We start from the raw sequence: 22,048 nt of genomic DNA on the forward strand, positions 1-22,048 counted from the left end.
ACTAAACTGCCTAACATAATTTGACTTCTACATTTAGAAACTGATCTGGAAGCCACTTGAGGCACAAAAAATAGGGAACCACACAAAGCTGTATTCCTGAGTCAGTTTTCTGTCATGCTTTTCAAAGCACAGTGCAGCAGTTGTTTTGAGGTATATTTAGCCTCCAAAATGTGTCTGTACCCATGACTCTCATGTAATGTGTACATTTAATATAACAAAATATTTACTTTCCGCATAGATTATCTCTGCTTTCACTCTGTAAGTGTCACAATGTAAATCTGACAGAACGTGTGTTTTGATTAGCAAGGATTTCCCCTTCAGTTAACACAGCATTTAAGTGAATATTAAATACAAATACATTTTTAGGGGCTTTTCACAATTGTGTACATGCTGTTTATTTAACCTCTTTGAAATATTTTTTTAAGGAATTTCAGAATTTCAAATCAGAACTGGAAGCAGATCCAGGGATTCCAGGTTTCCATCAATACACATGCAGCTTTTATCACTGACTATCAAAGGGCCACTCTCCCCTGATTAATTGTGACTCTGGAATGCAGGATATTATTATATGATAACATTTTGATTGATCTTATTCTTATATATTTCAGGAGCTATTTGAAATAACTAGAAACAGGACTTCAAAGAGCCAGTTGACACAATTAATGTATTTCTGCTTTAAAGTACTAATTAATTACCTCCTCTTGTGGATTTATAAATCATAACGCACAGCAGAGTTTTTAATCTTTAGCAGGCTTTATGGCTTGCCTACTCCCCATACATTGCTATACAAGAGTGAACTGGCTAGACGTTTTTTATATGAATTAGAGAAAACAGTCCAAGATAGCAAATTAGAAATATGTATATGCTTACAAATTACACAAGTGTATCCTGCCAAATTCTGATTTCAAGTTCCTGTGTTTTTCCCCTTAACAGGTGATAACATCTCAAGCATATCAATGTCTGCAATGCAAATAACATATACAAGAGAAATGCAGGATCTTGAACTGTAAACTTGGGCCATGTCTACATCTAAAATTTTGCAGCGCTGGTTGTTACAGCTGTATTAGTACAGCTGTATAGGGCCAGCGCTGCAGAGTGGCCACACTTACAGCAACCAGCGCTGCAAGTGGTGTTAGATGTGGCCACACTGCAGCGCTGTTGGGCGGCTTCAAGGGGGGTTCCGGGACCGAGAGAGCAAACCGGGAAAGGAAACCAGCTTCGCCGCGGTTTGCTCTCTCGGTCCCGGAGCCAGCCAGCAAACCGCGGGGAAGGAGACCTGCTTGCTCGGGGTTCCGGGACCGAGAGAGCAAACCGGGAACGCCGCGGTTTGCTCTCTCGGTCCCGGAGCCAGCCAGCAAACCGCGGGGAAGGAGACCTGCTTGCTCGGGGTTCCGGGACCGAGAGAGCAAACCGGGAACGCCGCGGTTTGCTCTCTCGGTCCCGGAGCCAGCCAGCAAACCGCGGGGAAGGAGACCTGCTTGCTCGGGGTTCCGGGACCGAGAGAGCAAACCGGGAACGCCGCGGTTTGCTCTCTCGGTCCCGGAGCCAGCCAGCAAACCGCGGGGAAGGAGACCTGCTTGCTCGGGGTTCCGGGACCGAGAGAGCAAACCGGGAACGCCGCGGTTTGCTCTCTCGGTCCCGGAGCCAGCCAGCAAACCGCGGGGAAGGAGACCTGCTTGCTCGGGGTTCCGGGACCGAGAGAGCAAACCGGGAACGCCGCGGTTTGCTCTCTCGGTCCCGGAGCCAGCCAGCAAACCGCGGGGAAGGAGACCTGCTTGCTCGGGGTTCCGGGACCGAGAGAGCAAACCGCGGCGAAGCTGGTTTCCTTTCCCGGTTTGCTCTCTCGGTCCCGGAACCCCGAGCAAGCAGGTCTCCTTCCCCGCGGTTTGCTGGCTGGCTCCGGGACCGAGAGAGCAAACCGCGGCGTTCCCGGTTTGCTCTCTCGGTCCCGGAACCCCGAGCAAGCAGGTCTCCTTCCCCGCGGTTTGCTGGCTGGCTCCGGGACCGAGAGAGCAAACCGCGGCGTTCCCGGTTTGCTCTCTCGGTCCCGGAACCCCGAGCAAGCAGGTCTCCTTCCCTGCGGTTTGCTGGCTGGCTCCGGGACCGAGAGAGCAAACCGGGAAAGGAAACCAGCTTGATTACCAGAGGCTTCCTCCTTCCACGGAGGTCAAGAAAAGCGCTGGTGAGTGTCTACATTGCATTACCAGCGCTGGATCACCAGCGCTGGATCCTCTACACCCGAGACAAAACGGGAGTACGGCCAGCGCTGCAAACAGGGAGTTGCAGCGCTGGTGATGCCCTGCAGATGTGGACACTCTCAAAGTTGCAGCGCTGTAACTCCCTCACCAGCGCTGCAACTTTCTGATGTAGACAAGCCCTTGATAACTCAGGCTAGGGATGAAAACAAAATGTTGAAATGCTGGAATTTCCTGTGACAAAGAAATGCTGACAAAGTTTTTTTTTTAAATTAGCTCTAGTATCTATGCATAACCATGTAAAAATTTGCCCAAGAACTCAGACAGAAAGGAGATGAGATAGGGAGTTGCAAACAGACAATTACTCTGCAGATATCCAAACAGACAACTGATGATTCAGCTTCAGTAGAGCCCTATATACAGACAGAACAGAATTCTCAAGGGTTTTAGGGTAAACCCGTGGGAATCTTTATGTCAGAGCTATGGAATTTTTGCAGACAGTTTATTTTTATAAGCTATGTTACTTGGCCCTGCTCTTAACATTTATTTTAACTGCATATAAAAATGTAACAAACTTTCTTAATTCAAAATACACACAAATCAAGAAACAACCCACAGATGATACCCAACTCGATGCTACTTTCATAAATGCTGACATCACACCACCTTCATCCAGCCAAGACAAGCAGCTAGAGAACTCCAAATCCAAAGAAGATGGAGGTGACAGTGGTGAGAAGAAGAAAATAATTTTAAGAAATGACCCAAACCACATCACTCTTAAATCAAAGGCATCTCTGCTTTGATCGTCAATACCATGCATAGGCTTGGGGTCCTTCTGGAATCTTCACTACTCCCAGTCATCAAAACAACATCAGTAGCCAGAATGCCTTTCATATCTTTGGCTAGTGAGCAGGCTACTTTCCTTCATGTCTGCTTACTGCCCTTCAAAAGGCAGACCTGGCCTCAAATGACCTATGTGCTTGACACCTCCAGGCTCAACTTTGCAACCATACACTGTAGCTAGGAGGTGAATGAAAATGTCATGAAGAAGCTCCCAATTTGGACTACATGCAGCAAGCCATCTTAAGACTAACACAAGAGTTACATCACTAACACCAAGTAACACATCAGCCAAGTGCTCCACACATTGCTCTGGCTCTCTGTCCAATACCAGGTCCTGAACCAATGCCAGTGATCTCAGAGTTTGCCAAGACCAAAATCTTTCACAGCACTTTCGTTTGTCAGAGACACTGGAGATAACTGCACCACAGACTCAGGTAAATAGATCTGGCCCATAGCTACTGAACTCCCTTAGACAAGATATCGGAATGATCATGGCTCACATCCTCTCAGAAAGATCCCTCTCTTTACGACTGTTTTTTCCAAATTGTTTTCCTACAGGCGACTAACAATTCAAATAAATCAAAGACTCTACAAAGCACACACTCATGCCATTACATGGAGAAAGGGCAGATTTTCACCCTTAATCAAAAAAAAGTCCTGATTTCCCTACAATTTACACCAATGCTATATCAAGGCAAGTGTTACAACAACCTGGTCCCGAGTACCTTTTTACAGAAGATGGATTATGCTCAAAGAGAAGAATGTAGGGCATGTTGAACTGCCTCAGTTGGCACACAGCCATGAGAAAATTAAGGTTTTTATGTATGGTATGTAAGCACTTCAGGGCAGGACTGTGTTATATGCTATATTTGTACAAAATCTAACACAGTGGAAACCCTTCCTTGAGTGGGGCCTTTAGGCACTACTGGGATACAAACAAACATACATAAATGTAGCCATGAGTATGTTTTTGATTACAAGCTAATTTTTAATTGTATTCCTAAAGATGTACAGTTGGAGTAATCCTGCTCCCATCTAAATCGGTGGTAACAATTCTGTAGAATTAAGTCAGAGCAGAATCTAGTATCGTATGCGCAAAGAGGTAAGTTAATGTCAATACTCTACAAGAATGTTCATTTTATATTATCTGACTTGTTTATTGAAATATGAAATCTTACTGTTGCACTGATGTGGGGGTTTTTTGTGTATGAGAAGGGCCTGATTTTCAGATGTAATGAACATCCTCAACTCCAGATGAAAACAATGGGAAATGTAGAATCTGAGACCTTAAAAGAATCAGGGTTGGGTTTTTGTTTTTTTAAAGGAAAAAAGTAAATTAAAGAGAAGGGGAAAAAAAGTGCCCATATATGGGTCTGATTCTCTTCTGTCTTTTAGCAGTTTTACTCCACTGACTTAAATGGACATACTCCTGATTTATGCCAGAGTAGTTAAAAGGAGAAGTAGATGTTTTAGGTCAAATATTTTCCTCAGTTACATGAAGTTATTGGGTCTGCTTGCAGCCAAAGTCAGAACTGGGCCCTATATTTAGCAAAATACCTCTCCTTCTTGGAAGACCAGCACTGACCACATTCTTTTTTCCTTTCCTTTTCTTTTTTTAAAGCTGTTAGAATGTACTGTTCAGTTTTCCATATCTCAACTGTGCCTTGGATTACCTTTGTTGTTGTTGTTTATTTAAAGAAAAGACACTTAGGGGCTGAGGTCAAGCATGGAAAGTTTCATTACAAAAACAAGATTTTGTAAATAGTTATTACCAGGTAAAAACAAGAGGTTGTGATATAACCATGTCTATTGTTTAAATGAATACCACATATCATAAGAAACCACAAAGATGGAAAAATCAAATACTGTATTTATCATCAGCCAGATGCTGTTCTTCATTATGCCAATGATAATCCAGAGTATCTCCATTGACTCTACCCGAGCCCATCTTATTAAAGTGAGTACAGATTCACAGTGAGGTTTATCCTCACAACCAGAAGGGCTATGTATCTATATAGATTTTAAGATTAGACTCTGAAGAATATCATAAGCACGTCTGAAGAAAAAGTGAGAAGATACACATATGGCCTTTGTCTAAGTCAGTGACAAAACTCCCATATTCCTGATCTTCAGATGTTTGTACGTGATATAAGTGATTTATTTAGTGCACTTCATCCATGTGAAAATATCATCCTGCTAGTGCTGCCAAAGCCAGCGAGTGTCTTCCCTTGGTCTGTTGAGTAGGTGCTAATCATGTAGATTTAAAGTTGCCTGAGGACAGTCTTTTTATGGATACTTTTTTCCCCCATCCAAAAACTGAAAGGAGGATATATATAACTCACTCATCAGCTGTTAAAGTCTCTCCCTTTTCTCCCCTTGCTTTAACATGTATGGCTCGCCTCTCACATGGGCAAGTTTCCAGACAGGCTCATTAAACTGAAGAAGGGTGAATAAGTTGCTGCAAGACTTTACATAATTTGACTGAGAAAGTTGCATAGCAACCATGGTTTGGTCAAGTTATGAGAAAATCTATTTTGAAAAACCTTATCAAATCTATTAAGTAGAACACATTGCCAATTACAACAAGGTTTCATATTAAGTTCTTGTCCCCTTTTTCAAAGATTTGGCATGGATGTGTGTGTTCATGGAAGCCAATGGAGTGACAGCAATGGAAACTATCCCAGTAACTTCAATGGGACCATGATTAACATGAGAAGGATTTTCCCTGAAAATCCCTACTTATCGGACAGGTATCATCAAGGAAGTGGTTTACAAGCTGCCCTGATAAATACTTCCTCGTGGACAAGAGGACGGAATCAACTCTCTAGAGGTGGAAGATAGTTCAAGCTCCAGCAGCAGCTTAGCAGTAGGCTCCATTTTAGCAAAGATTGCCAAAGATCCCAGATTCTTTGAAATGCAGACACCTGTCTGCTGCAGGCCAACCTGTCATGCTCATTGCATGTAAGTCCTTAAAAGGGAGTTGAATCCAGGTCCTAAACTTAAAAATTAAACATTTCCCCCCTTGTGTGCTATCTTGCCACTTCATCTATTAATGCAGTTTCTAAACTTTTAATTTAATTAGTTTGATACTATTAAAGGGTTGCAGCAGCTGCTTTCAATTTTTAGCATAGCACATTTCTATACCTTAATACGCTATTGCCTTTTGCCTAATCTTGCTTATCAATTAGTATTGAAATACCATTAAAATGTCCTGACAGGATGCATTGTGTATGTGGGCCAAGGATTGATATAGAAATTGGTTTGGGATGGCAACTTCCATGGTTTTATTAGTGTTCTTCTTCGAGTGCTTGCTCATATCCATTCCAATTAGATGTGCGTGCGCCGCATGCACGTTCGTTAGAAGATTTTTACCCTAGCAACACCCAGCGGGTCGGCTGGGCGCCCCCTGGGGTGGCGCCGCTATGGCACCGAATATATACCCCTGCTGACCCCTTCGCTCCTCAGTTCCTTCTTACCACCCGTGTCGGTCGTTGGAACAGTGGAGTGCGGCTTAGCTGATCTCCATTTCCCTAGCTATTCACTCGTTCTAGTACTTATTGTGTATATAGTTTAGTTTTGTAGTTGTAGTTAATACTTTCAATATCCTTTTGTAAACGTAGTTAGTGTATATAGTTCAGAGGATTGGGGATTAGCCCCTTCCCCTCTCCCGGTGCCCAGGCCCATGCCTGGTTCACTGGGTTTCAAACTGTGCTCGACCTGCTGGCAGCCGATGCCAACGGGAGACCCCCATGACTCCTGCCTAAAGTGCCTGGGGGAATCCCATCTTACAGATAAGTGCCGGATTTGTAAGTCGTTTAAGCCGTGGACAAAAATGGAGCAGGACTTTCGTCTTAAGCAGCTCCTAATGGAGGCAGCCCTCACTCCTCCATCTTCGGCACCAAGTGCCGCACAGTCTGCGCAGGGGGGAAGTGCCTCGTCGGCACCGGAGACGGCCGGCACCATGAAGATGTCCCGGCACCAGCCGTCACCGGCCCAGAAGCCAGTCTGGCACCGCTCCCTCTCCCTGCATGCCAAACAGGTCAAAGCTCCTGCGGCTCCAATATCTACACCACAATCTGAGCAGCAGCCAAAACCGAGTCACCCGGCACCAACAACTGCCGCGGCACCAGCAATCTCGGCACCGCTGATTCCGGCCATGCAAGAGCCGTCGAGTCCGGTGCATGACAGCTCCCCGGCACACACCTCAGTAGAGCTTATCATTCCCACCATGCCAGAGACCTTTTCGACAGCGAGGGAACTCATTGCCCTAATGGAGCGCACACTGCCTCAACCCCTGGCATCGCCGGTGTGGGTTGTTGCGTCAACAGGGAAACCTGCCCTGGTCAGGCCACCTTCCATCGACGCCGCAGGCAGGCACCACTCGAGATCGAGGTCTTGCCAGTGCTCCCGATCTCGCCATCGGTCCCGATCTAGGCGCCGCTCGCAGTCCTGGGACCGATCTCCTTCTTGGTACCAGTCGTACTCGCGGCACCGCTTAAGATCCTGCTCTCTGGACCGATATTCCAGACAGTGGTCCAGCTCCCGGCACTGTTCACGCTGCAGCCGCTCTCACCATAGAGCTTCATGATCCCAGTCGACCTCCTGGCACCGCGCTGGTTGCAGGTCTCGGTCAACCTCTCGGCACCAGTACGACTCCCTGTACCGCTCTCCGGTGCGGCACGACGTACGGTACCCTGAGCACAGGGCTCCTCCTCACATGCTTTCTGCTCCGCCATGGCCGTCACGGCACCCATCTGAGTCTTCGCACGCTGATAGCGCCACCTACGGAGATTCAGAAATGCAGAGCTGTGTCCTCCAGGAGGCTCAGGGCACAGAACAAGTGCCTCAGTGGTCCTTCTGGACACCTTGGGCATATCACCAGGCCCAAAGCGAACCCACGGTTCCATCTCGTTCCGCCCCGTCGGAACATCATGCACCAGAGGCCACTGTTAGCCACCCTCCTCCAGTGGGTACAGACGAATCGGCTCTTGCGCCGGACCCCCAGGTGTTCCCAGACCCTAATGCTCCTCAGGAACAAGAGTCACTAAATGAGCCAACCGTGCTGGGTCTGTCATCCTCCTCTTCACCAGACGAGGCAGTAGCTGGTACTTCTTCATCGGGCCTGCCCCCGATTGACCTCCGAGCCCACCAGGACCGTCTCCGGCGAGTCGCCTTAAATATCAACCTTCAGGTGGAGGCGGTCCCGGAGGTGGAAGACCCGGTCATAGACATACTGTCAGCGGATGCCCCAACTCGCATGGCTCTGCCATTCATCCGTTCCATCCAAGCCAAAGCGGACACCATTTGGCAATCTCCGGCATCTATCCCTCCCACGGCCAGAGGCGTGGAAAGGAAATACATGGTACCCTCTAAAGAGTACGAATACTTATAAACCCATCCTCCTCCATGCTCTCTGGTAGTTTAATCTGTGAATGAGCGAGAGCGCCATGGCCAGCAAGCCCCTGCCCCGAAATTGCGGGAAGCTAGACGGATGGATCTATTGGGGCATAAAGTCTACTCCGCTGGAGGCCTCCAACTGCGGGTGGCTAACCAACAGGCCTTGCTCAGCAGGTATGTCCTAAACAGATAGCTAAGGGTTAATGTCTTTTTCACCTGTAAAGGGTTAACAAACAGTGACCTGCAACACCTGACCAGAAGACCAATCAGGAGACAAAATACTTTCAAATCTCGGTAGAGGGAAGCCTTTGTTTGTGTTTTTTGGGTTTCGCTTTGTTCTCTCTGGGCTCTGAGAGTGACCACACGTACCTACAGGCTCTCTAATCTTCTATTCCAATTTTGTAAGTATAAAGGTAGAAAGGTGGTATAGTCTTTTTATTTGTTTTCCTTTATTTGCAAATGTGTATTTGGCTGGAAGTATTTTAAATTGTATTTCTATTGGAGGAGGCTGTTTCTCCAATTTCTTAAGCTGGCAGACCCTGTAACTTTTTACCATCTAAATTGCAGAGATAGACCTTTTACTTTTTTCTTTCTTTTTATTAAAAGTTTTGCTTTTAAGACCTGTCTGATTTTTTTCCCCTTGTTGAGGCTCAAGGGAATTGAGTCTGTACTTAACAAGGAAGGAGAAGGATGGAATCCCTTTGTTTTAGATTCATGGAGCGTGAATCTGTCTCTCTCTCTAGGAGACCTAATTTCTCTGTGTTGTGATTCAAGGGGTTTGAATCACAGTAATCTTCCAGGGTAACCCAGGGAGGGGAAGGCTGACAAAGGCACTAGTGAGGAAAGGGGTTTACTTTCCTTGTGTTAAGATCTAGGGGGTCTGGGTCTTGGGGGTCCCCAGGGAAAGTTTTGGGGGGACCAGAGTGTATCAGGCACTCAAATTCCTGATTGGTGGCAGCTTATCAGATCTAAGCTGGTAATTAAGCTTGGAGGAATTCATGCTAGTACCTCAACTTCTGGACTCTAAGGTTCAGATTGGGGAAAGATACTATGACAAGGTATAATTATAATACCTGGCAATCGATCGGTAAGTTCGCTGAACTGGTCCCACAGGACTCCCGCCCGGAATTCCAGGCCCTTCTGGAGGAAGGGAAGAAAGTGGCACGGACTTCCCTGCAGGCCTCACTCAACGCTGCTGATTCTGCGGCCAGAACCGTGGCCTTGGGAATTACAATGCGGAGAATATCATGGCTGCAAGTGTCAGGCCTACCTCCTGAACTGCAACACACTATCCAGGACCTTCCGTTTGATGGACAGGGCCTCTTCTCTCAGAAAACGGACCCTAGACTTCAGAGTCTCAAGGACAATTGCATCATCATGCGTTCCCTCTGGATGCATACTCCACAAACCCAATGGAGGTCCTTCCGTACCCAGCCTCAGTGCCCTTACCCCCCGCCCAGGCCACGACAAGACTTTAGCAGGAGGCGTGGTCACGGGAACCGCAGATGGCAATCGGGTTCCCAAGGGGGCCAGAATAACGGTCCCGCCAAACCATCAGCGGGACCCAAACCGAACTTTTGAAGGTGCACCTGAGAACAGAGCACCAGTCCTTCCCCAAGATCCCCTTCAGTTTTCCAACCACATTTCCTCCTTCCTCCCTGCGTGGGCCTAATTAACCTTGGATCGTTGGGTCCTACGCACGGTGGAATTTGGATACCACCTCCAATTTATTTCACACTCTCCCTCCCACCCTCCCTCCCCGTCCCTCTTCAGGGACCCCTCTGACGAGCAATTCCTCTGGCAAGAGGTTCGTACACTCCTTTCCATCACAGCTATAGAGGAGGTGCCGGAGGAGCTCGGGGGCAAGGGATTTTACTCCCGATATTTCCTAATCCCCAAGGCAAAAGGAGGTCTCCGACCCATCCTGGACCTGCACGGTCTCAACGTCTTTCTGAAGAAGTTGAAGTTCTGCATAGTGTCCCTAGGGACCATCATCCCATCCTTGGATCCCGGACACCGGTACGCTGCTCTCGACATGAAGGACGCATACTTTCACATTGCCATTTACCCTCCGCACAGACGGTACCTACGGTTTATGGTGCACCATCAACATTTTCAATTTGCGGTCCTTCCGTTTGGCCTCTCCACCACCCCGCGCGTGTTTACAAAGTGCATGGCTGTAGTGGCCGCCTTCCTCCATCATCGGCAAATACACGTCTTTCTTTACCTAGACGACTGGCTTATTCGCGGGACCTCCGAGGCCCAAGTCACCAGGCACGTTACCATCATCATGGACCTATTCGAGCGGTTGGGCCTGATGATAAATCTAGAGAAGTCTACTCTGGTGCCCACTCAAAGAATAGAATTCATTGGGGCCATTCTAGACTCCAAACTCGCAACAGCCTGCCTTCCACTGCCCCGGTTTCGGACACTAGTTTCGGTCATAGAAAGCCTCCAAACTTTTCTGATGACCTCGGCCCGCACCTGCCTCAGCCTTCTCAGTCACATGGCTGCATGCACTTTTGTAACCAATCACGCCAAACTATGCCTGCGTCCCCTTCAAACCTGGTTCACCTCAGTTTACCGCCCAGGCAGGGATGCCACAGACATGGTCGTCACCGTTCCTCAGAGCGTCTTAGGCTCCCTCAACTGGTGGCTAACACTTTCCCTGGTGTGTGCAGGAATGCCGTTCCAACCGAGACAGCCCTCAGTATCCCTAACGACGGACGCGTCGTCTCTTGGCTGGGGGACACACCTAGGCCATCATCGCACGCAAGGCCTCTGGTCATCTCAAGAGCTAGCGTTGCACATAAATGTCTGGGAGCTGAGAGCAGTCCGCCTCGCGTTCCAGACGTTCCAACATCATCTGCAGGGCCGTTGTGTTCTAGTACTCACAGACAACACAACAGCAATGCACTACATAAACAAGTAGGGAGGGACTCGATCCTCCCCCCTTTGTCAGGAGGCGATCCAACTGTGGGAATTTTGTATAGCCCACTCTATAGACCTTGTAGCGTCCTTCCTCCCAGGGGTCCGGAACACTCTGGCAGACCATCTCAGCAGATCCTTTCTCTCCCACGAGTGGTCGCTTCGCCCGGACATTGTACATTCCATCTTCCAGAAGTGGGGCTTTCCCCACATAGACCTCTTCGCTTCCCGCAACAACAGGAAGTGTCAGAGGTTCTGCTCCTTCCAGGGTCTCACCCCAGGCTCAATATCGGACGCCTTCTCAATCTCTTGGGCGAACCACCTGCTTTATGCCTTTCCAACCTTCCCAATGGTGCATAAGGTTCTCGTAAAGCTTCGCAGGGACAGGGCTCGACTGATCCTGATCGCCCCTGCATGGCCCCGGCAACACTGGTACACCATGTTGCTGGACCACTCGATAGCCAACCCGATCCCCCTGCCCCGTCATCAGGATCTGATAACGCTTGACCACGGCAGGCTTCTCCACCCAGACCTGCAATCCCTCCCTCTAACGGCGTGGCTCCTGCATGGTTAACCCAATCGGAATTACGCTGCTCTGCCCCGGTGAAAGAGGTAGTCCTGGGTAGCAGAAAACCTTCTACTGTGTCTACTTACTTAGCCAAGTGGAAACGGTTTTCCTGCTGGTGTCAAACATGGAATGTTGCACCTATGGAGGTTCCCATCTCTACTATTTTGGACTACCTCTGGTATCTTAAACAACAAGGCCGCGCTATCTCATCTTTGTGAGTGCACTTGGCGGCTATTTCTACTTTCCACCCAGGAGAAGGTACTTACTCCGTCTTCTCCCACCCTATGGTCTCGATGTTCCTCAAAGGCTTGGAGCGTCTATACCCCCTAGTACGACACCCCGCCCCTTCCTGGGACCTCAATTTAGTTCCGATGAGACTTACATCCCCTCCGTTCGAGCCATTGGCAACCTGCTCACTCCTATATTTGTCTTGGAAAACAGCCTTTCTTGTAGCCATTACATCGGCTAGGAGAGTCTCTGAGTTTTGGGCTCTCATGGTGGACCCACCATATACGGTGTTCCACAAGGACAAGGTGCAGTTACGCCCACATCTGGCATTCCTCCCTAAAGTAGTCTCGGCCTTTCATCTCAACCAGGACATATTCCTCCCGGTCTTCTTCCCTAAACCGCATACATCTCGTAGGGAGCAGCAGTTACATTCGCTTGACGTCCGTAGGGCACTCACCTTCTATATTGACCGTATGAGGCACTTCTGCACAATGCCCCAACTCTTTGTTGCAGTGGCAGACCGGATGAAAGGCCAACCCGTCTCTTCTCAGAGGATTTCGTCCTGGGTAACGGCTGGCATCTGGACTTGCTACGATCTAGCTCATACCTCTCCGGGTCATATTACCACACATTCTACCAGGGCCCAGGCCTCGTTGGCCACCCTCTTAGCCTGAGTACCTATTCAGGAGATATGTCGAGCAGCTACATGGTCTTCAGTACACACTTTTACTTCTCATTATGCCCTGGTGCAACAATCCAGAGACGATGCAGCCTTCGGCTTAGGAGTTTTGCATTCTGCAGTATCTCACTCCAACCCCACTGCCTAGGTAAGGCTTGGGATTCACCTAATTGGAATGGATATAAGCAAGCACTTGAAGAAGAAAAGACGGTTACTCACCTTTGTAACTGTTGTTCTTCGAGATGTGTTGGTCATATCCATTCCAAAACCCACCCTCCTTCCCCACTGTCGGAGTAGCCGGCAAGAAGGAACTGAGGAGCAGACTGGTCGGCAGGGGTATATATTCGGAGCCATAGCGGCGCCACGCCTGGGGGCGCCCAGCCGACCCACCGGGTGTTGCTAGGGTAAAAATCTTCCGACGAACATGCATGCGGCACATGCACACCTAGTTGGAATGGATATGAGCAACACATCTCGAAGAACAACCATTACAAAGGTGAGTAACCGTCTTTTTGTTCACGCAATGTAAATGTGATAATATTTTATCGCTTTAGTAACAAGAAATTACTTACTGCTGCATAAACCTTCAAGTTTTAAACAGTATTAAAGCTACACTGGATGATAGGCAGCAAGAACTCTTCCTGTTTTGTCCAAGTTCTGTCTACAAGTAAAATGAAGATGACTCAGAATGGATAGATAGAAATTCACACAGCCATTCAATGACTAGCAGCCAAAACCACTTTACATGCAGAAGTTCATAAGCAGCCTTACACATTAAAGCCTGCTTTAGCGAGATCAGCAGTTATTAAATTAGTCCTATTCATTTTTGCAAAGAGACGTAATCTCAATTGTCCACACTGATGTTCATCTAAAACAAGTAGATGGGGCTTCAGTTTTAATGTTTCCTCTCAACCAAAAGATGGTACAACTAGAAATATAGCATTCATCTTCTACTGTGCCACGCTGTGTCATCATTTATGACATTCTGGCTGACAGATGTTTACTGATCACTGAGCCATACAGCCACCTGATCAAAAATGTTATATGGATTCTCATCACAGAACAGTTCTAAATGTATACTCAAGGCAAGATATTATAGTGACGGAACCTGCATCATAAGTTCATAGGCAATTCCTATTCCTAACTGTTCCTATTTGCTAGGTGTGCCAGTGGGCAAAAAATGGCATCAAAAACATTCTCCCAGTTCACCAGGAATGCAGATTACCAACATAACACATCCAATGCCTGTGCCAAATGAGACAACACAAGGATTGTGCCCCAGCTTCAGTTAGTGTTATTTTATCCATAGTGTATGCTTTCCTGTACTGAGTGTGCACACAGGAATTGCAATACAAATTCTGAGGCGGAACCTACATCCTTCAAAAACCATGGAAGGTGTCTTAAAAAAATAAATCTGTTTTATGCAAACAGGAATGACGTAAACAAATTATTTTCTGATATACTGCCTCTCTCACTGGGGGGATATATGTTCACTTCATGTAGGAAGATAATCATAGCCCTATCACTTTTGTTTTCAATATTCATTGCCAGAAAATGTGTAGTCTTTCAGGGAATTCCTTTTGGGCCTCTACATTTAGGATAACAATGGTTACATTTTTTATCTGTATAATATTTGCTTTCTCATTCTTCTATGGAACAAGCTGTCAGAACCCTCAGGACATGGGAACCATTTTTTGAACTGATGCCTAAAACAATGTTGGGAGTAGGACGGTCAGTGTTTATTTCAAGATATGCAAACATGTCTCTCTTTTTTCTTGTATTTTCTTCCATTTCTCTTTTTTTTTGTTTTGTTTATGTCTAAAAAGAGGTTGAAGGTTACAAGATACATACATTACCACTGTCCTGTTTGACCAAAACATGTGTTTTTTTGCCTTGCAATTATTTTATTATTTTTCCCTAGCGTTTTTGTATTTAAACCCTAATGGGAAAAATGTTAAAAGCTATGGATTTTAGGAACATATATAAACTCACACATGAGCTCCTGGACTGTCAGGTGTTTAGGTTACAATAGCCCTATTAGTCCTCCTTGACAATAGAGCTGTGTTAAGGACAGACAGTGGATGGATGCTCAAAAGGATGTCAGACACGAAAGACTACAAAGTGTTTTCAAAAAGGCTTCTAAAACAGTCACATTTATAGAGAGAATTCCTAACCCATTGAAGTCAGTGGCAAAAGTTCCATTGACTTAAATGGGGCAGGATTTCACCCATTGACTTTAAGATGTATGAATAAACAGAATAACGTTAGCCATATATATTTTTTCTCTTATTTAATTGGCCTCTCAGAGTTGGTAAGACAACTCCCACTTTTTCATGCTTTCTGTATGTGTATATATATCTCCTCAATATATGTTCCATTCTATGCATCCGAAGAAGTGGGCTGTAGCCCATGAAAGCTTATGCTCAAATAAATGCGTTAGTCTCTAATGTGCCACAAGTACTCCTGTTCTATTAGCCATATAATTTCTCCCAGTAGTTCCTACAGTGGAAGGAATTACTCTTCCCAAAATCTATAAATGAAGGACAAAAGACTTGAATGTCTGCTTGGGGCAACAATATGTTGTGCAGGTGTAGCCATATAGCCACAGGATATTGGAGAGACAAGGTGGGTCAGATAATATCTTCTATTGGACCAACTTCTGATAGTGAGAGAGAAGTTTTTGAGCCACACAGAGCTCTTCTTTAGGTCTGGGAAAGGTACTCTAAGCATCATAGCTAAATGCAAGGTGGAACAGTTTATTTAGCATACCTAGTTAGCACATATCGTAAGGGAGCATTCAAGGTAGAGTGGTCCATTAATACCTCTCCAGTCATAGGACAAAAAGAAAAGTTAGTGGGTTACAGATTGTTATAATAAAAGCAATAAATCCAGTATCTCTGTTTAGTTCATTTTTAGTATCTAGCAGAGTTATGAATTTAAGCTCCCAGGCTTGTCTTTTGAAAGTGTTGTGAAATTTTCCTTTGAGAATGAGGGCTGATATGTCAGAGTGACTGCTTTGTGAAAAGGGTTAACCCACAGGTAAAAGGGTATTTTAGTCTTTTGTCGTTTTCCTGTGAGAGTTCATTTGAGCACACAGTGATTGTCTAGTAACAATGGCATACTAGGTAACAAGAAATTACTCATTGCTACATTATTGGATTTGCCCACTGTTTTCTAAATCAACTTTTTTCCCATTTTCTACTCACATGGAAATGGCAATAGGCCCCCAAAGAAAGAGTGCAATCAGAATTCATAATATTCTGAAAAGGGTCCTTGTATGTTTATTGTCTTAATCATGCATGTGCCAGATTTGGTCACCTTTCTGGCTCTCAGCACAAATACACACCGCTTGGAATCTGAGACTCAAGCTAGGCTCTGTCAGCATCATTATAACAACTAAAATTCATTTTGCAAACTCTCTAATCATTTCGTTGATGAAGAATAAACCAGAATAGAATCCAGCCTACTATCCCAGAGCTGTGTTTGCTAGAAATCAGGGAGAGGAATATGCAGGAGACATGCACCAATATACAATGTTCTATCTTTCTTTCACCTTTATTCTCTCTCCCTTGTACTGACTCAGAAGGGTAGAACTGGAAGGAAAACAGGAGGGTAATGTGATGTGCATTGGTGCAATCATACCTTGCTGCAGTCCAAACCACAGCATCTTGGGACTGTTTTGTTTGCATCAGGGTGATCTGGATTTTAACACCAGTTTTGGAGACTGTCACAGCATGGCTGTACCTACAAGAAGAGCTGGGCCCAGCGCCTCTTGTCACTGATCAGCTATCTTCCAGCTGAGACTTATCAGTTGATCATAAAAAATCAGCAATGGGCTCAGCTGGGATGGAGAGGTATTGTAATGAACAGTGCAAACAGTACTTCCTCCAATAGCTGGTGTTATATCTTTACTTTGTGCTAAGTTATTATTTTGTTATGATGAGTTGTCCTGCTTTGGGAGAGGTAAGCTTAGGAGGAGGGTAAGTCATACCTCTGTGTACTGGAGCTGTTACTTGCAATGTCCCAGTAAATTCTTTAATTTCTATAAGTGAGTATTATGCTATAAAAAACAGACCTTGGAGCAGGGTGACTCTCAGACAAGAATCTGGTAGATTAGAGTCCCCTGGGTCAGAGGAAAATAGTGGATTTATATGTGAAACATATGCTTAACTGTTTTATTGTGAAGAAATAAAGCTGAAGCCCTGAACCAGACTCCAGGCCTGGTATTTAATCCTTTCTAGGTAGGGAAACAGGCCAGCAGCCTACAGGATGATATGGAGGACGTGTAATAAAATCTTAAGTTAAGGATCTGTGGTCAGGAATGGAAGATTTAGTGCCCAATTGCAATAATGGGCCTCAGAGGGTTAAATTTAGCTGTCACAGAACTGAGTTGACTACAGGAACACACAACCCATAGAGATAACTCATTAAACTTCATTTTTACTTCTGCACATCAGTTTTCTTTCCATTATTCCTATTTCAGTTCTCTTTTTGGCCATGTAATTTACGTTTCTCATTTGGTATAGCCATTGTCACATGTTCCATACTTGTATTTTTTCATTAATTTATATCAGATCCCTCTGTGTATGTATGTAAATGTATGTATTATAAATACATGTATGTAAATATATGTATGTAAATGCACTGTGAGAAAAGGAAAAATAAAGGAGCCAAACTGCTTCTAAATCTCTGAACTACATCAGAGCCTTAGAGAAACATGTTTGTTTTTTGGTTTATTTCCTGCCTGGAGAAACAGACACTCTCTCAACAATATTTGTGGGAATAATTAGACACACAAGTTAGAGTGGTTTTAAGAAATTCCACTGAAGACTGGTACTCAAGTGGGATATCACAGGAAGTACCTAGATTCCCAGCAGACTGATCCAAATAGAAAACATTGCACTAGGGAAACTACACAAAGGAATTTTGGCTTTAAGTTGAGGTGGCCGGGGGGAAGGACTCTCCTCCCCCCAGTCCCATTTGGTGCTTTCCACAAAGGGCCACATTTTTAAACAGAACAGCTAAAAATTTCAAGCTTGTATGCCTAGTCAGTAGTGCGGATGGGAGGATGATGATTTTGGTTCATGGCAGCTTTTGAGGATTCAAAATTTGTTTTAGCTCCACATTGGAACAACACTTAGAACTTTTGTGTGAAAAGAGACTTGAGTCAAAATGGACATTTTCAAACCAAATTGTCAGGTTTTTGGTTTGAGAAGTGATGCTGAAATTTCAGATAGAGAAATGCAGCCTGATGGTATGGGCACAGGCCTGGGAGACCAGCTTTAAGTTCCGGATCTATCAATTCAAAGAAGGAAATTTTCATCCCAGACTAAAAGGTCCCCCCCTCAAAAAAAACCATCCTCCCCCCGAAAAAAAACTCAAATATCTCCATGAAATACTTTGGGTTTTGACAAAATTGCACATTTTGATGACATTTCATTTTGTTAAAAAAAAAGTTCTGAGCAGTTCTCATAATTGAACACCTAAATAAAAGAGGCTTGATTTTTAGAGGTTTGAAACAAAACTTCTAATGAAGTCAAATTTTTCTTTTTGACTAAGTTACTTTTTTTTAAAATACTTTTCTGATAATCTGCCACATTCAGGACCTGATCCAGAGCCTATGAAAGTTAATGTCAGCCTTTCCATTGACTTTGGGGCAGGCTCAGAGTAGCACTCAATGTATCCAAGGCAATTTTTTTTTAAGTAAATTGTGGACCGCTCAATCCAAAAACATTGTGCAATAAACCTATGCTAAATGACTGTTAGCAATCAAGCACTGCAGCTTCTTACTCATTCAATACATGCAACTCATTTCAAATCCAGTATGGTAGCAATTCAAAACACTATATTGAGCAATGTAGAAATCCACTGTAGGAACTTGTTTCCTTTTTTCAGTTTTTTTAAGTCCTTCATTTACATTCAATACTCTCTAAGCAGCAGAAGTTGCAAACCTCAGATAGATTTAAACCCCTCAGAGCATTTTATTTGTTGCATATTCTCATGGAAAGATTATATATAATTTTTCTTCCTCTTTGCTGTGAGTGTTAGATTGACGAATAGACTTATTCTGTGCAGCTCACAAAACCTCTTCATCCCTCAAGACTCTAGAATTGGCCTAGTTAGCCTTGTTAGTGTTTCCTTTACTCCTTAAATGTTTCAGAGTTGAAACTCAGTTGTTCTTCTAGCTCAGAAAATGCAGCTGTTGTTCTTCTTGTTCCACATTTGTTTGCATGGCTTTTTCCACACAGACTGGCACTGGCAACATAGTTTGTATGCCAGAACTTCAGGTCTTTTTTCATTCTATGTTCTTGCCAGCATGTACACTTTTTTTATTTTTGGTTACAGACATGATTTCAGCCAAGGATGTCTCCATTTTCTATATTCATCTCTATACAAACACTTGCCGGAATAATTGTTTACATTTTTCTTGCTAGACTTCTTTAACTCATGCAATTTAATTTTTGCAGTCAGATTAGCGTGGAGAAACTTGCGTCATATTGTGCTATTCCATCTTAACATCTTCCCTTTTGGACGTATACCAGCATTTTCAGTCATCTTGATGTCACTGACTTTGATCTGAAGGGGCAAAACTAGAGAACTGGAGTTTGTTTTTGAAAATAAACTGAAATCATCCAGCACTTGGGTATGTTCTATACCAAACTAGCAGGTTAGTGGTAGTAATATGTTACTGAGGTTTCATAGCTCTCGCAAATCATAAGCTACATGAACACAGGGACCACTTGCTTAAAACTATCTACAGTTGATTGCATGGTCTATTTAAAAAAAAAAATCCTTAGGCAGTTCTCTCACTGGGTCAATGTGGTGTTTCTACTCATAGTGACAAAACAGGCTCTTACTGGGAACTAGCAGAACTGTGTTCAGGCTTTAAATAATATTAACTTATTATACTAAGAACATGAAAACTAATACAAATCAATGAAATCAGTACCATTGGATAGTTGCTGAAATCCATACAGCCATTTAAAAAAAGTTAATCAACATTTATTTGTTGAGAAAGTGATATCATTTTCACTGTGAATGAGATAAAAAAGGCTGCACTTCTTTAATACTGTAACTGAAAGTCAGTGTGTCCTTGCATAGATTTTGTACGTATCAAAGAAGTTGCATCATCCAAAGGGTTTTCTCAGTATTCTCTGATTTATCTATTTATTTATTCATTCAGCCAGCTCTGGTACAGCTACTGTAGAGAAGTCAGAGGTGTGTAACATTTCCCATGTCACATACTTTGGGTTCCTCCTTTCAAACCCTTAAGTAGTCTAAACAGTCCCTCCCTCTCCTTTTTCAAAACATTCCAATATCCTGATTTTTTTGTGAAATGTCTAACAGATCTGCATTGTTTTCCCATTGAATAGCAAATGAAAGAAAACCCAAGGCCCAGCAGACTAAAAATTTTTCATTTCTTAAACACCCCGGTCCTAATCATTCAAAGTGATTTGTGTAGGCATAAGGGTGCATCCTTATTAAATCACTCTGCAGGTTTAGGGCCCAAATTAAGCACTAACAAATTTATTATGTCAAACTGCTCTCTCAGATCATGGGATACATCAGTATTTGTGTAGTGAGGCATTTCCATCATAGGAGGTTGCATTTTATAAGAATGCCACACATTTTCATTTCTCTCTCTTTCAAGCCATTTTCCCCTGTGTTTTCACATTGTAACAGGGCATACCCTGTTCTCAGAGAACATTTCTAAAGAAAAGACAATTAAAAAAAATCCCACTGCATTATTGTACATGCAATTTGTGCTCATCCAGCTGTGCTGGCAGTCTTTTTGCTAACATGAGTCATTGCCTGATGTTCTCAGAGTTGAGACTAACAGAATGTCTTTTCTCTTCTTTTGTTTTCATGTTATGGGCTGGAAAATGAGGCTGAACTTCTCTCTCTTTTTTTTTGTGGGGGATTGTCACGAATATCAGCCACATCAATATAAAGATGAACAGATATATTCCTGATGCTTATGAAATCATAAGACTGGAAGGGACCTCAACAGTGGTTTGATCCCTGATAGGTGTTTGTCCAACCTGCTCTTAAAAATCTCCAGTGATGGAGATTCTACCACCTTCCTAGGCAATTTATTCCAGTGATTAACCACCCTAACAGGAAGTTTTTCCTAATGTTGGACCTAAACCTCCCTTGCTGCAATTTAAGCTCATTGCTTCTTGTCCTATTCTCAGAGGTTAAGAACAATAATTTTCTCCCACCTCCTTGTAACAACCTTTTATGTACTTGAAAACTGTTATGTCCCTCCTCTTTTTTCCATACTAAACAAACTCAATTTGTTCAATCTTCCCTCATAGGTCATATTTTCTGGACCTTTAATAATTTTTGGCTTTCTCCAATTTGTTCACATCTTTCCTGAAATGGGATACCTAGAACTGGACACAATACTCCACAATCGAGGCCTAATCAGCATGGAGTAAAATGGAAGAATTACTTCTTGTGTCTTGCTTACAATACTCCTGAAAATACATGCCAGAATGATGTTCCCTTTTTTTGCAACAGTGTTACACTCTGACTCATATTTAGCTTGTGATCCACTATGACCCCCAGATCCCTTTCCACAGTACTCCTTCCTAGGCAGTCATTTTCCTTTTTACCATTTTGTATGTGTCCCATTTTATGTAGCCTGAGAGGGGAAACATCTATGAAACCTGGAGGCCATAGGCATATTAATATCCTAAATCAGTCCCCTGCTCCTAGGAGCTAGAACGCTATCCGCACTGGGAGAAGTATGGTGTAATCAGTAGACTAAACTTTCTAGGATAGCGAAACCCAGGGAAGACTATTACAACTTGCTAAAAGTGTGATACAGTACAAAACAAGGCTGCAATAATCATACACTTCAAATAGCTAATGCATGTACACAAATGTATTATGTGTGTGTTCTATCATGGTAATATACATTGGTTTTTGGGTCACTTACTGTGCCTTCATGAGTTCGGACATGACTAGAGCCTTATCCTAATTAGAGATTCTGGGTATTTGCACAGTACTGAATGCTAATATTATAATCTTTAATTAGATGCTCTTTGGAGCAAAGACAGTCCACTACGTTTTGTTTGTATAGTGACTAGAAGAATGAGGAGGTGTACTTGCTTTGGCCTGAGGCACTACTGTGATATTTATTAATCAAGCTTAATATAAACAGATCCATAACTCTTTGTTACTATGTTTGGATAGGATTTTCAG

The sequence above is a fragment of the Gopherus evgoodei genome, chromosome 11 (assembly GCF_007399415.2).
Source record: "Gopherus evgoodei ecotype Sinaloan lineage chromosome 11, rGopEvg1_v1.p, whole genome shotgun sequence".
NCBI classification, from domain to species: Eukaryota; Metazoa; Chordata; order Testudines; family Testudinidae; genus Gopherus; species Gopherus evgoodei.